At 46.9% G+C, this 14460-nt stretch overlaps 1 pseudogene; it reads left to right on the plus strand.

The window, feature by feature from the left end:
- LOC123733087 (proline-rich protein 5-like) overlaps positions 1 to 14460 on the plus strand; it is a 66404-nt pseudogene that overhangs the window by 17098 nt on the left and 34846 nt on the right.

Below are 14460 nucleotides of genomic sequence, written 5' to 3' on the forward strand. Positions count from 1 at the left end.
CTATTCTGACCCAGGTACAGATCTATTCTGGCCAGGTACTGTTCTATTCTGGCCCAGGTACTGTTCTATTCTGGCCCGAGACAGGTCTATTCTGACCCAGGTACTGTTCTATTCGAAGATATCTGACCCGGTACTGTTCTATTCTGGCCCAGGTACTGTTCTATTCTGTACACTACCTCAAGACTCTCTGTTATCCCGCAGCTCTCAATCTCTCTCTCTGTCTCTCTCTCTCTCTCTCTCTCAGAATAATTTCTCTCTCTCTCTCTCTCTCTCAGAATAATTTTTCTCTGTTTCTCTGTGTCTCTCAAGTCAATTCAAGAGGCTTTATTGGCATGGGAAACGTGTTTACATTGCCAAAGGAAGTGAAATGGATAAAATGAACAGTAAACATTACACTCACAAGTTTCAAAGGAATAAATACATTTCAATGTGCAAAAGGGAAAATAAATCAACATAAATATGGGTTGTATTTACAATGGTGTTTGTTCTTCACTGGTTGACCTTTTCTTGTGGAAACAGGTCACAAATCTTGCTGCTGTGATGTCACACTGTGGTATTTCACCCAATAGTTATGGGAGTTTATCAAAATTGGATTTGTTTTGTAATTCTTTGTGGATCTGTGTAATCTGAGGGAAATATGTGTCTCTAATATGGTCATACATTTGGCAGGAGGTTAGGAAGTGCAGCTCAGTTTCCACCTCATTTTGTGGGCAGTGTGCACATAGCCTGTCTTCTCTTGAGAGCCAGGTCTGCCTACGGCGGCCTTTCTCATTAGCAAAGCTATGCTCACTGAGTCTGTACATAGTCAAAGCTTTTCTTAATTTTGGGTCAGTCACAGTGGTCAGGTATTCTGCCAAGTAGCATTCCAGCTTGCTCTGTTTTTTGGTAAATTCTTTCCAATGTGCCAAGTAATTATATTTTTGTTTTCTCAGGATTTAGTTGGGTCTTCTCTCTCTCTTTATCTCTCTATCTCTCTCTGTATCTCTCTCGCTCCCTATCTCTTTCTCCCTCCCTCTCTCTGGGGGAAGTTTCCGGGACAAATAAGAGCTTCATAAATGTCAGATGGTAATGTTTGAAGGCTGAAGGGCCTGTAACTATGTCAGGTGTGTCCCTGTATAGCTGGTGTGTAGACAGCAGTGAGTTTTTACCCAGCCCCACTAAATCACATTACAGAGAATGTGTTGAGTCAGGGATATGTTGTCTGCTGCTCAGCTGCCTTTATATTAAACATAACAACTGAGGTGGTTGTGTTTACTCTCGCTCTCTCTCTGTGTGTGTGTGTGTGTGTGTGTGTGTGTGTGTGTGTGTGTGTGTGTGTGTGTGTGTGTGTGTGTGTGTGTGTGTGTGTGTGTGTGTGTGTGTGTGTGTGTGTGTGTGTGTGTGTGTGTGTGTGTGTGTGTGGTTAAAGAGTTGAAGGAGATGTGCCATAGAGAAACAGACATTCTTAACAAGGTTAATGTGTGATGTTGGTCTACAGTACGGACAGCGCTCCTATTCAACACAAATACATGGATTAGTAAGATAAATGATGTGTAATCGCCGTCAGAGTCCAAGACGTAAACACAAGTCTCCCTGATTACATTTCAAATGGGACCACATTCCAGGGGCTCGTCCAGGACAGCGGGAGGGACGGAAGCGTCATGGAGGCTGGTGTGTGTGTGTGTGTGTGTGTGTGTGTGTGTGTGTGTGTGTGTGTGTGTGTGTGTGTGTGTGTGTGTGTGTGTGTGTGTGTGTGTGTGTGTGTGTGTGTGTGTGTGTGTGTGTGTTGGAGGCTGAGGTTGGTAATGGTAATGATCTCCTCAGAGCAGACATACAGACGGTGGGAAACTCAGGAATGTTGGACCATTTCCGACTGAAACTCGGCAAGACTTTCCTAATCCGAGGAGAACAGAGCTACAGCCCTGGCGACACCGGCCCAGCTGGGTTGCATCTCTTGTGTACAAAACAGGAGATAATATTTAGACTTTTTCGACATTTTTTACATTTACATTTTAGTCATTTAGCAGACGCTCTTATCCAGAGCGACTTACAAATTGGTGCATTCACCTATAATATCCAGTGGAACAACCACTTTACAATAGTGCATCTAAATCTTTTAAGGGGGGTTAGAAGGATTACCTTATCCTATCCCAGGTATTCCTTGAAGAGGTGGGGTTTCAGGTGTCTCCGGAAGGTGGTGATTGACTCCGCTGTCCTGGCGTCGTGAGGGAGCTTGTTCCACCATTGGGGTGCCAGAGCAGCGAACAGTTTTGACTGGGCTGAGCGGGAACTGTGCTTCCTCAGAGATAGGGAGGCGAGCAGGCCAGAGGTGGATGAACGGAGTGCCCTTGTTTGGGTGTAGGGCCTGATCAGAGCCTGAAGGTACGGAGGTGCCGTTCCCCTCACAGCTCCGTAGGCAAGCACCATGGTCTTGTAGCGGATGCGAGCTTCGACTGGAAGCCAGTGGAGAGAGCGGAGGAGCGGGGTGACGTGAGAGAACTTGGGAAGGTTGAACACCAGACGGGCTGCGGCGTTCTGGATGAGTTGTAGGGGTTTAATGGCACAGGCAGGGAGCCCAGCCAACAGCGAGTTGCAGTAATCCAGACGGGAGATGACAAGTGCCTGGATTAGGACCTGCGCCGCTTCCTGTGTGAGGCAGGGTCGTACTCTGCGAATGTTGTAGAGCATGAACCTACAGGATCGGGTCACCGCCTTGATGTTAGTGGAGAACGACAGGGTGTTGTCCAGGGTCACGCCAAGGCTCTTAGCACTCTGGGAGGAGGACACAAGGGAGTTGTCAACCGTGATGGCGAGATCATGGAACGGGCAGTCCTTCCCCGGGAGGAAGAGCAGCTCCGTCTTGCCGAGGTTCAGCTTGAGGTGGTGATCCGTCATCCACACTGATATGTCTGCCAGACATGCAGAGATGCGATTCGCCACCTGGTTGTCAGAAGGGGGAAAGGAGAAGATTAATTGTGTGTCATCTGCATAGCAATGATATGAGAGACCATGTGAGGATATGACAGAGCCAAGTGACTTGGTGTATAGCGAGAATAGGAGTGGGCCAAGAACAGAGCCCTGGGGGACACCAGTGGTGAGAGCACGTGGTGCGGAGACAGATTCTCGCCACGCCACCTGGTAGGAGCGACCTGTCAGGTAGGACGCAATCCAAGCGTGGGCGGTGCCAGAGATGCCCAGCTGAAGGTATCTCTTCGACAGGAGCTAGCAGGCCACTTGAGGTTTTGTTAATAGTGTACCCACATGCTACAGGTTTCACAGATGCGGGGTCAGTTATATAGAAGAGAAATAGCCTTGTAGTGTTGTCATAAACAGTGCAGGGTGAGAAGCAGCTGTAGCAACATTTTAACCTCTATCTGTACTTCCATGTAAGAACACTCATTTTCATTTCCTGTTTGAGAACATCTCCTGTTGGTGAGCGGGACCCTGGTGAGGAGGAGATGAGGGCCAATGGAAAACGCCCTGAGCACCCTCAAAGAGCTCCCAGCATGCTTAGCATCTAGCCTGAATGCAGGCAAACACACAGACACACAGACACACACACACTGCTACTAGTGTTTCCCTGTGGGACAGACCTGGCATCACTGTCAACTTCTATCGTACATTTAGTTCTATATTGCATAGGCCAACTGCTTTTGAATACATTTAACTGTTGTTTTTGGATGGGGTGAGATGGGATTTTGATATTGCCCTAGTTTTTTTACCTTGCATAGTGGCACAGAACATTGAGTAGAGTACAATTTACAATATTGACCTCTCTGAATATCTTCGTCTTTGTACAATCCCCTGAAACAGTATGTTGTCTATAGACCCTGAAACGTTCTACAGTATGTTGTCTATAGACCCTGAAACGTTCTACAGTATGTTGTCTATAGACCCTGAAACGTTCTACAGTATGTTGTCTATAGACCCTGAAACGTTCTACAGTATGTTGTCTATAGACCCTGAAACGTTCTACAGTATGTTGTCTATAGACCCTGAAACGTTCTACAGTATGTTGTCTATAGACCCTGAAACGTTCTACAGTATGTTGTCTATAGACCCTGAAACGTTTCTACAGTATGTTGTCTATAGACCCTGAAACGTTCTACAGTATGTTGTCTATAGACCCCTGAAACGTTCTACAGTATGTTGTCTATAGACCCTGAAACGTTCTACAGTATGTTGTCTATAGACCCTGAAACATTCTACAGTATGTCTATCTATCTCTCTCCCTCTCTATCTATATCATTCTCTCTTTAAGCTGCAGTGTGGGTTTTAATAGAGGAGAGTAGTGAAATATGCTGCTGTGTAGTTAAGGTAATGTATTGAGCTTGTGGCACAAACAAAACAAGACACACACACACACACATACACACACATACACACACACTCTTCTCCTGAACACAGAGGGAGAGTAAATATGTTTGTCACCTTTAAAACGTTCCCCCTTCGTCAGGCTGGGCTGAATAGATCCTTTGTATATCATTAGCTGGTACTCACTGGCCCTCACAGGGCTTAGTTTGGCTGGTGCAGTCTGGAGGAGAGAGGAGAGGAGGAGGGGAGAGGAGGAAGGGAGAGGGGAGGAGGAAGTAGAGGAGGAGGAGGGGAGGAGGGGAGAGAGGAGAGGAGGAGGGGAGAGGGGAGGAGGAAGTAGAGGAGGAGGAGGGGAGGAGGAGAGAGGAGGAGGAAGTAGAGGAAGAGGGGAGAGGGGAGGAGGAGGGGAGGGGAGGAGGAAGTAGAGGAGGAGGGGAGAGAGGAGGAGAGGGGAGGAGGAGGGAGGGGAGGGAGGAGAGGAGGAGGGGAGAGGGGAGGAGGAGGAGGAGGAAGTAGAGGAGGAGGGGAGGGAGGAGTGTGAAACTTAACCCCGTCCTGTCTGGATGGCTGTAGTTTGTCTTCACCTCTGTCCTACATCAATGCTGCATCATGGAGTGGGGATACTATGTACCAATCTATTTAGTGGAGTAAGTACTGTTTATAGTGATTATGTGTTCTAGTTGTTCCTGTTACATTTACACAGTCATGTGGTCTGTTGATTGATGAGTTTATGACTGTAGGCTTTTGAGTGACTTTAAATCTCCGTGACACCAGTTCATTCTCAGTATGAGTATCAACCTGTTAGTCAGCCACTCAGTAGTTGGTCAGTAGTGTACAGTCATCCCACTCTGGGCTGAGAAGTCTTGCTTCTCCATTTGTGGTTGTAGTCATTGTTCCTGCCTGTCGGGGTGTGAAAGCACTCGGTCCCTCTTCCCTGACCAGACCAACTCCAGTGTGGGGGCTATGATTTGGTTCTGTCCGCTCTTATGAGACTGACATAGATACACACACAGTCTTACGTAGTTAACCTTGTGGTGACATATAGTTCAGTACCATTCAAAATCCTATTTTCCTTACCCTAACCTAAAACCTAACCTTAACCCTAAACCTAACCCTAGCTCCTAACCCTAGCTGCTAACCTAACCCTAAAACTAAACCTAGCTCCTAACCCTAGACCTAATTCTAACCTTAACCCTAAACCCTCTAGAAATAGCATTTGATCTTGTGGGGACCAACAAAATGTCTCCAGTTGGTCCAATTTTTGTTTGTTTAGTATTCTTATGAGGACTTCTGGTCCCCCCAAGTATAGTTAAACACGTCCACACACACACACACACACACACACACACACACACACACACACACACACACACACACACACACACACACACGGTTTCGTGACTATCTGTTCCTCACCAGAGTAGCAGAGACACCAGAGAGTAGCAGAGAGTAGCAGAGAGTAGCAGAGAGTACCAGAGAGTACCAGAGAGTAGCAGAGAGTAGCAGAGAGTAGCAGAGAGTAGCAGAGAGTAGCAGAGTAGAGTAGCAGAGAGTACCAGAGTAGCAGAGACACCAGCAGTGGAGGAGATGCTGGTAAAATAAGTTAGTCCTTGACATTCACCTGAACTGACGGGGGATAACGGGGCTATGAGCTCTCTAACACAGAGGAACAGGGCAGTGAGAGGAGGAGACCTCTCTAACACAGAGGAACAGGGCAGTGAGAGGAGGACCTCTCTAACACAGAGGAACAGGGCAGTGAGAGGAGGAGACCTCTCTAACACAGAGGAACAGGGCAGTGAGAGGAGGAGACCTCTCTAACACAGAGGAACAGGGCAGTGAGAGGAGGAGACCTCTCTAACACAGAGGAACAGGGCAGTGAGAGGAGGAGACCTCTCTAACACAGAGGAACAGGGCAGTGAGAGGAGGACCTCTCTAACACAGAGGAACAGGGCAGTGAGAGGAGGAGGACCTCTCTAACACAGAGGAACAGGGCAGTGAGATGAGGAGACCTCTCTAACACAGAGGAACAGGGCAGTGAGAGGAGGAGACCGCTCTAACACAGAGGAACAGGGCAGTGAGAGGAGGAGACCTCTCTAACACAGAGGAACAGGGCAGTGAGAGGAGGAGACCTCTCTAACACAGAGGAACAGGGCAGTGAGAGGAGGAGACCTCTCTAACACAGAGGAACAGGGGCAGTGAGAGGAGGAGACTTCTCTAACACAGAGGAACAGGGCAGTGAGAAGAGGACCTCTCTAACACAGAGGAACAGGGCAGTGAGAGGAGGAGACCTCTCTAACACAGAGGAACAGGGCAGTGAGAGGAGGAGACCTCTCTAACACAGAGGAACAGGGCAGTGAGAGGAGGAGAGACCTCTCTAACACAGAGGAACAGGGCAGTGAGAGGAGGAGACCTCTCTAACACAGAGGAACAGGGCAGTGAGAGGAGGAGACCTCTCTAACACAGAGGAACAGGGCAGTGAGAGGAGGAGACCTCTCTAACACAGAGGAACAGGGCAGTGAGAGGAGGAGACCTCTCTAACACAGAGGAACAGGGCAGTGAGAGGAGGAGACCTCTCTAACACAGAGGAACAGGGCAGTGAGAGGAGGAGACCTCTCTAACACAGAGGAACAGGGCAGTGAGAGGAGGAGACCTCTCTAACACAGAGGAACAGGGCAGTGAGAGGAGGAGACCCTCTAACACAGAGGAACAGGGCAGTGAGAGGAGGAGACCTCTCTAACACAGAGGAACAGGGCAGTGAGAGGAGGGAGACCTCTCTAACACAGAGGTGCTTTGAGAGTGTTTGTGTTTGTGTGTTTGTGTGTGTGTGTATGTGTGTGTGATTACAACATGTCTATATGTACTTACTTTATATGTATGGAGATTGAGAAAGAGAGAGTAACAGAAACAGAAGGGATATTCACTGCACAGCAGCAGGAGAGAGAAACAGAAGGGATATTCACTGCACAGCAGCAGGAGAGAGAAACAGAAGGGATATTCACTGCACAGCAGCAGGAGGGAGAAACAGAAGGGATATTCACTGCACAGCAGCAGGAGAGAGAAACAGAAGGGATATTCACTGCACAGCAGCAGGAGAGAGAAACAGAAGGGATATTCACTGCACAGCAGCAGGAGAGAGAAACAGAAGGGATTTTCACTGCACAGCAGCAGGAGAGAGAAACAGAAGGGATATTCACTGCACAGCAGCAGGAGAGAGAAACAGAAGGGATATTCACTGCACAGCAGCAGGAGAGAGAAACAGAAGGGATATTCACTGCACAGCAGCAGGAGAGAGAAACAGAAGGGATATTCACTGCACAGCAGCAGGAGGGAGAAACAGAAGGGATATTCACTGCACAGCAGCAGGAGAGAGAAACAGAAGGGATATTCACTGCACAGCAGCAGGAGGGAGAAACAGAAGGGGATATTCACTGCACAGCAGCAGGAGAGAGAAACAGAAGGGATATTCACTGCACAGCAGCAGGAGAGAGAAACAGAAGGGATTTTCACTGCACAGCAGCAGGAGAGAGAAACAGAAGGGATATTCACTGCACAGCAGCAGGAGGGAGAAACAGAAGGGATATTCACTGCACAGCAGCAGGAGAGAGAAACAGAAGGGATATTCACTGCACAGCAGCAGGAGAGAGAAACAGAAGGGATTTTCACTGCACAGCAGCAGGAGAGAGAAACAGAAGGGATATTCACTGCACAGCAGCAGGAGAGAGAAACAGAAGGGATATTCACTGCACAGCAGCAGGAGAGAGAAACAGAAGGGATATTCACTGCACAGCAGCAGGAGAGAGAAACAGAAGGGATATTCACTGCACAGCAGCAGGAGAGAGAAACAGAAGGGATATTCACTGCACAGCAGCAGGAGAGAGAAACAGAAGGGATATTCACTGCACAGCAGCAGGAGAGAGGAGTTGGTTTGTCTACAAAACACTATAATAACCAGCAGGGTCACACGGCAACTCCCGCCAATCAGAGACAGACTGCCTCCCTGCCAATCAGAGACAGATTGCCTCCCTGCCTGAAGAGCAGTGCAGAGAGTGTGAGAGAGAGAGAGAGAGAGAAAGGAGGAGAGAGAGATGTAAGGAGTGTGGGGGTATACTGCATCTTGCGGGAGGGACGCCTTTCTCTCTTTTTCTCTCTCTCTATTGCGTGAAACTTCTCTCTCTCTCTTCCCCCTGCCTTATCGCTCTTCCTCTCCCTCTCTCTTCCTCTCTCTCTATCTCTGTGAGCATAGTTCTTCCTGTAGTCTGAGCCTGAGAGCACTGAGCTCTCTCTCTCTCTCTGTGTGTCTTGAGTTGTGTTCTGACCATGAGGACTCTCCATAGGTTGAAGTTGATGAGTTCCCCCAGCCTCAGTGACCTGGGGAAGAGTGACAAGGCAGCCTTGGAGGAGAGAGGGACACAGCAGAGAAAAGCTGGGGCTAACGCCACCTGGAACAGGTACTGTAGTCTACACTCTTTGTGTGTGTGTGTGTGTGTGTGTGTGTGTGTGTGTGTGTGTGTGTGTGTGTGTGTGTGTGTGTGTGTGTGTGTGTGTGTGTGTGTGTGTGTGTGTGTGTGTGTGTGTGTGTGTGTGTGTGTGTGTGTGTGTGTGTGTGTGTGTGTGTGTGTGTGTGTGTCTCACCCTGCTTTGTGTCAGTCAGTGAACAGGAGGTACTGTACTTGCTCCTTCCTTGTTGTGAAACTCCACTGACCGTTAGAAAGGCCAGAGATGTGGTTGTTTGTCAGTCAGTCGGCTCTGTGTCTATGTCCCTGTCCTGTACTCTGAGATCTACACAGCTCAGTCTATGTCCCTGTCTGTACTCTGAGATCTACACAGCTCTATGTCCCTGTCCTGTACTCTGCGATCTACACAGCTCAGTCTATGTCCCTGTCCTGTACTCTGAGATCTACACAGCTCAGTCTATGTCCCTGTCTGTACTCTGAGATCTACACAGCTCTATGTCCCTGTCCTGTACTCTGCGATCTACACAGCTCAGTCTATGTCCCTGTCCTGTACTCTGAGATCTACACAGCTCAGTCTATGTCCCTGTCTGTACTCTGAGATCTACACAGCTCTATGTCCCTGTCCTTTACTCTGAGATCTACACAGCTCTGTCTATGTCCCTGTCCTGTACTCTGAGATCTACACAGCTCTATGTCCCTGTCCTGTACTCTGAGATCTACACAGCTCTGTCTATGTCCCTGTCCTGTACTCTGAGATCTACACAGCTCTATGTCCCTGTCTGTACTCTGAGATCTACACAGCTCTGTCTATGTCCCTGTCCTGTACTCTGAGATCTACACAGCTCAGTCTATGTCCCTGTCCTGTACTCTGAGATCTACACAGCTCTATGTCCCTGTCTGTACTCTGAGATCTACACAGCTCTATGTCCCTGTCCTGTACTCTGAGATCTACACAGCTCTATGTCCCTGTCCTGTACTCTGAGATCTACACAGCTCAGTCTATGTCCCTGTCCTGTACTCTGAGATCTACACAGCTCTATGTCCCTGTCTGTAATCTGAGATCTACACAGCTCTATGTCCCTGTCCTGTACTCTGAGATCTACACAGCTCTATGTCCCTGTCCTGTACTCTGAGATCTACACAGCTCTATGTCCCTGTCCTGTACTCTGAGATCTACACAGCTCTGTCTATGTCCCTGTCCTGTACTCTGAGATCTACACAGCTCTATGTCCCTGTCCTGTACTCTGAGATCTACACAGCTCTGTCTATGTCCCTGTCTGTACTCTGAGATCTACACAGCTCTATGTCCCTGTCCTGTACTCTGAGATCTACACAGCTCTATGTCCCTGTCCTGTACTCTGAGATCTACACAGCTCAGTCTATGTCCCTGTCCTGTACTCTGAGATCTACACAGCTCAGTCTATGTCCCTGTCCTGTACTCTGAGATCTACACAGCTCTGTCTATGTCCCTGTCTGTACTCTGAGATCTACACAGCTCTGTCTATGTCCCTGTCCTGTACTCTGAGATCTACACAGCTCTGTCTATGTCCCTGTCCTGTACTCTGAGATCTACACGTCTCTCTCTGGGATTTCCTTGAGAATGTCACACTGAATAAGCATTACTATAAGCATTACTGCCATCACTATTCCTAGTCTCATAAAGCAACTTCCCAAATCAGAAAGGTCATTCATTCCTCAGTGACTTACAGACTGTGTTGCAGACCTGGGATCAGTGTGCTACGTGATGACCTAAATATAACTGAGCAGAGAACTCTGAATAACTAACAAGACTTCCACTAGTCACATCATATATACTAGCACGTTTACAGTACGTTTACAGCACGTTTACAGCACGTTTACAGCACGTTTACAGCACGTTTACAGAACATTTAAAGCACATTTACATCACGTTAACAGTACATTTACAGAACATTTACATCATGTTTACAGAACATTTAAAGCACATTTACATCACGTTAACAGTACATTTACAGAACATTTACATCATGTTTACAGAACATTTAAAGCACATTTACATCACGTTTACAGTACATTTACAGAACATTTAAAGCACATTTACAGAACATTTAAAGCACATTTACATCACGTTAACAGTACATTTACAGTTCATTTACATCATGTTTACAGAACATTTAAAGCACATTTACAGAACATTTAAAGCACATTTACAGAACATTTAAAGCACATTTACAGTACGTTTACAGTACATTTACGACATTTACAGCACGTTTACAGTACATTTACAGTACATTTACGACACATTTACAGCATGTTTACAGTACATTTACAGTACATTTACGACACATTTACAGCACGTTTACAGTACATTTACAGAACATTTAAAGCACATTTACAGAACATTTAAAGCACATTTACATCACGTTAACAGTACATTTACAGTACATTTACATCATGTTTACAGAACATTTAAAGCACATTTACAGAACATTTAAAGCACATTTACAGTACGTTTACAGTACATTTACGACATTTACAGCACGTTTACAGTACATTTACAGTACATTTACGACACATTTACAGCATGTTTACAGTACATTTACAGTACATTTACGACACATTTACAGCACGTTTACAGTACATTTACAGCACATTTACAGCACGTTTACAGAACATTTAAAGCACATTTACATCACGTTTACAGTACATTTACAGCACGTGTACAGTACACTACAGTGTAGGAATAAGAAGTGTAGTTTACTTCAGAAGTGGCTTGTGCAATATTTATGACAGCCCTTTGCTTGTATTTTTCACCTTTTATAAAAACAGCGGTCAACGAAAGGATAAGTGTTTATTTTTACTCAAAACACATCAACAATGGTGCTGTAGTACGGAAAATACGTGAAGATGATGGACTCTGAGTTAGCTGGACGTTCCAGCATCAGATCTATACAATAGTTGACATTATGAGTGATTCAGTCTGATTCATTATTATAGCTAGCTCCCATGTAGTTAAAGGGTGAATCATTACTGAACTTGATATGACTAGCCCAGGGCGTCCCTAGCCTGAGATGAACTAACACCCTAGCAGGTCAACTCATGGGCTAATTGAGGTTATGGAAATGTTAGTTAATTTAATGTCATTATGTGTCAACCCCCAGCACCATCACTAGACGGTATTGAGTTAATGGTTATGATGCTGTGGTTAATGAATACATGAGCATTGACTAAGGGTAGCGAACGCTAGATTGAAGGATGGATGGATGGATGGATGGATGGATGGATGGATGGATAGATGGCTGGCTGTGTGGATGATAGATGGCTGGATGGATTGACAGATGGCTGGATGGATGGATAGATGACTGGCAGTGTGGATGGATAGATGGCTGGATGGATGGATAGATGGATGTGGGGATGGATGGATGGCTGTGGGGATGGATGGATGGCTGGCTAGATGGATGGATGGCTGGGGATGGATGGATGGCTGGCTGGATGGATGGCTGTGGGGATGGATGGATGGCTGGCTAGATGGATGGATGGCTGTGGGGATGGATGGCTGTGGGGATGGATGGATGGCTGTGGGATGGATGGCTGGCTGTGGGGATGGATGGCTGGCTAGATGGATGGATGGATGGATGGCTGTGGGGATGGATGGATGGCTGGCTAGATGGATGGATGGCTGGCTGGATGGATGGCTGGCTAGATGGATGGATGGATGGCTGTGGGGATGGATGGCTGTGGGGATGGATGGATGGCTAGATGGATGGATGGCTGTGGGGATGGATGGATGGCTGGCTAGATGGATGGATGGCTGTGGGGATGGATGGATGGCTGTGGGGATGGATGGATGGCTGGCTAGATGGATGAATGGCTGTGGGGATGGATGGATGGCTGTGGGGATGGATGGATGGCTGTGGGGATGGATGGATGATGGCTGTGGGGATGGATGGATGGCTGTGGGGATGGATAGATGGCTGGCTAGATGGATGGATGGCTGTGGGGATGGATGGATGGCTGGCTAGGATGGATGGATGGCTGTGGGGATGGATGGATGGCTGGCTAGGGATGGATGGCTGTGGGGATGGTGGTGGGATGGATGGCTGTGGGGATGGATGGATGGCTGGCTAGATGGATGGATGGCTGTGGGGATGGATGGATGGCTGGCTAGATGGATGGATGGCTGTGGGGATGTGAATGTATTGTGTGATTGATAACTAGACTGTATGTTCTGATCATCTCTCTATTGTATTGTTTGTTTGTTTGTTTGTTTGCTGCAGCTCCTTTCTCCCCTGCTGTACTCTAACACCCCCGGGTGTGTGTGTGTGTGTGTGTGTGTGTGTGTGTGTGTGTGTGTGTGTGTGTGTGTGTGTGTGTGTGTGTGTGTGTGTGTGTGTGTGTGTGTGTGTGTGTGTGTGTGTTCCTGCAGCATCCACAATGCGGTGATAGCTGTGTTCCAGAGGAAAGACCTGGGAGAGAATGACCTCTACATCCTCAATGAGGGAGTCAGGTGACATACAGTATAACCTCTACCTATACACTTCTATTGCTCTCTCTCTCTCTCTCTCTCTTCCTCTCTCTCTCTCTCTCTCTCTCTCTCTCTCCCTTCTCTCTCTCTCTCTCTCTCTTTGTTTCTCTCTCTCTGTTTCTCTCTCTGTTTCTCTCTCTCTGTTTCTCTCTCTGCCTCTGCCAGTCACCCTCTTTCTCATCTCTCCTCACAACTCTAATAACCACAGCTCTAAGAATGATCCTGCTGTTAGTAAAACAACACAGTAGACAGAGTTTCACCTGTTTCACCTTCCTGGTAAACACAGAAGAAATTACCAGAAAGTGAGATCTGTGAAAAGCAAATTGAATAGCATATTTCAAATGGTTTGACTTGGTGGTGGTGATGGTGCTAACTAGTGTTATCTTTACATATGCATGAGCAGCTCTTTGTACATCAGGCTCAAAGGATTCAATTTAACTGGCGTGATCAAAGCATTCTGCCTTGTTTTAACTGTAAATTGATATTGACTTGCCTTCCGTTTTGAGGTTGCGGTGTAAATGTGAGAATGTGTTGCCAGGGTGGAATGGAAAAACAATATGCCTGTTATACAGTCATACACCCACTCCCCACATATGCACACAATAACAAGGCAAACCCACAAACACATATGTTCATAGAACCTGCCTAGTGTTTCAGCGCTCATTAGAATTGCCACTCAGTGACATGTAGTGTGCCGTTTTTAACCACTTCTTAGAACACAAATCAAATCAAATGTATTTATATAGCCCTTCTTACATCAGCTGATATCTCAAAGTGCTGTACAGAAACCCAGCCTAAAACCCCAAACAGCAAGCAATGCAGGTGTAGAAGCACGGTGGCTAGGAAAAACTCCCTAGAAAGGCCAAAACCTAGGAAGAAACATAGAGAGGAACCAGGCTATGAGGGATGGCCAGTCCTCTTCTGGCTGTGCCGGTTATAGATTATAACAGAACAATGCAGGTGTAGAAGAACATGTTCCTAATGGTTGAATCGTTGAGTAAAATGTCGGCACATTCACACACAACTCTGTGCTTGAAGAAGTGAAGTTGGTAAGACTACAGGATTGATGCGAATTGAGGTTTTTGTCTCTCTTTCTCTCTTTCTCTCTTTCTCTCCCTGCCTCCCTCATACAGTGCATTCGGGAAAATATTCAGAAGCCTTGAATTTTTCCAGACTTTGTTACATTACAGGCTTATTCTAAAATTGATT

This window comes from Salmo salar, unplaced genomic scaffold (genome assembly GCF_905237065.1).
Source record: "Salmo salar unplaced genomic scaffold, Ssal_v3.1, whole genome shotgun sequence".
Lineage (NCBI taxonomy): Eukaryota > Metazoa > Chordata > Actinopteri > Salmoniformes > Salmonidae > Salmo > Salmo salar.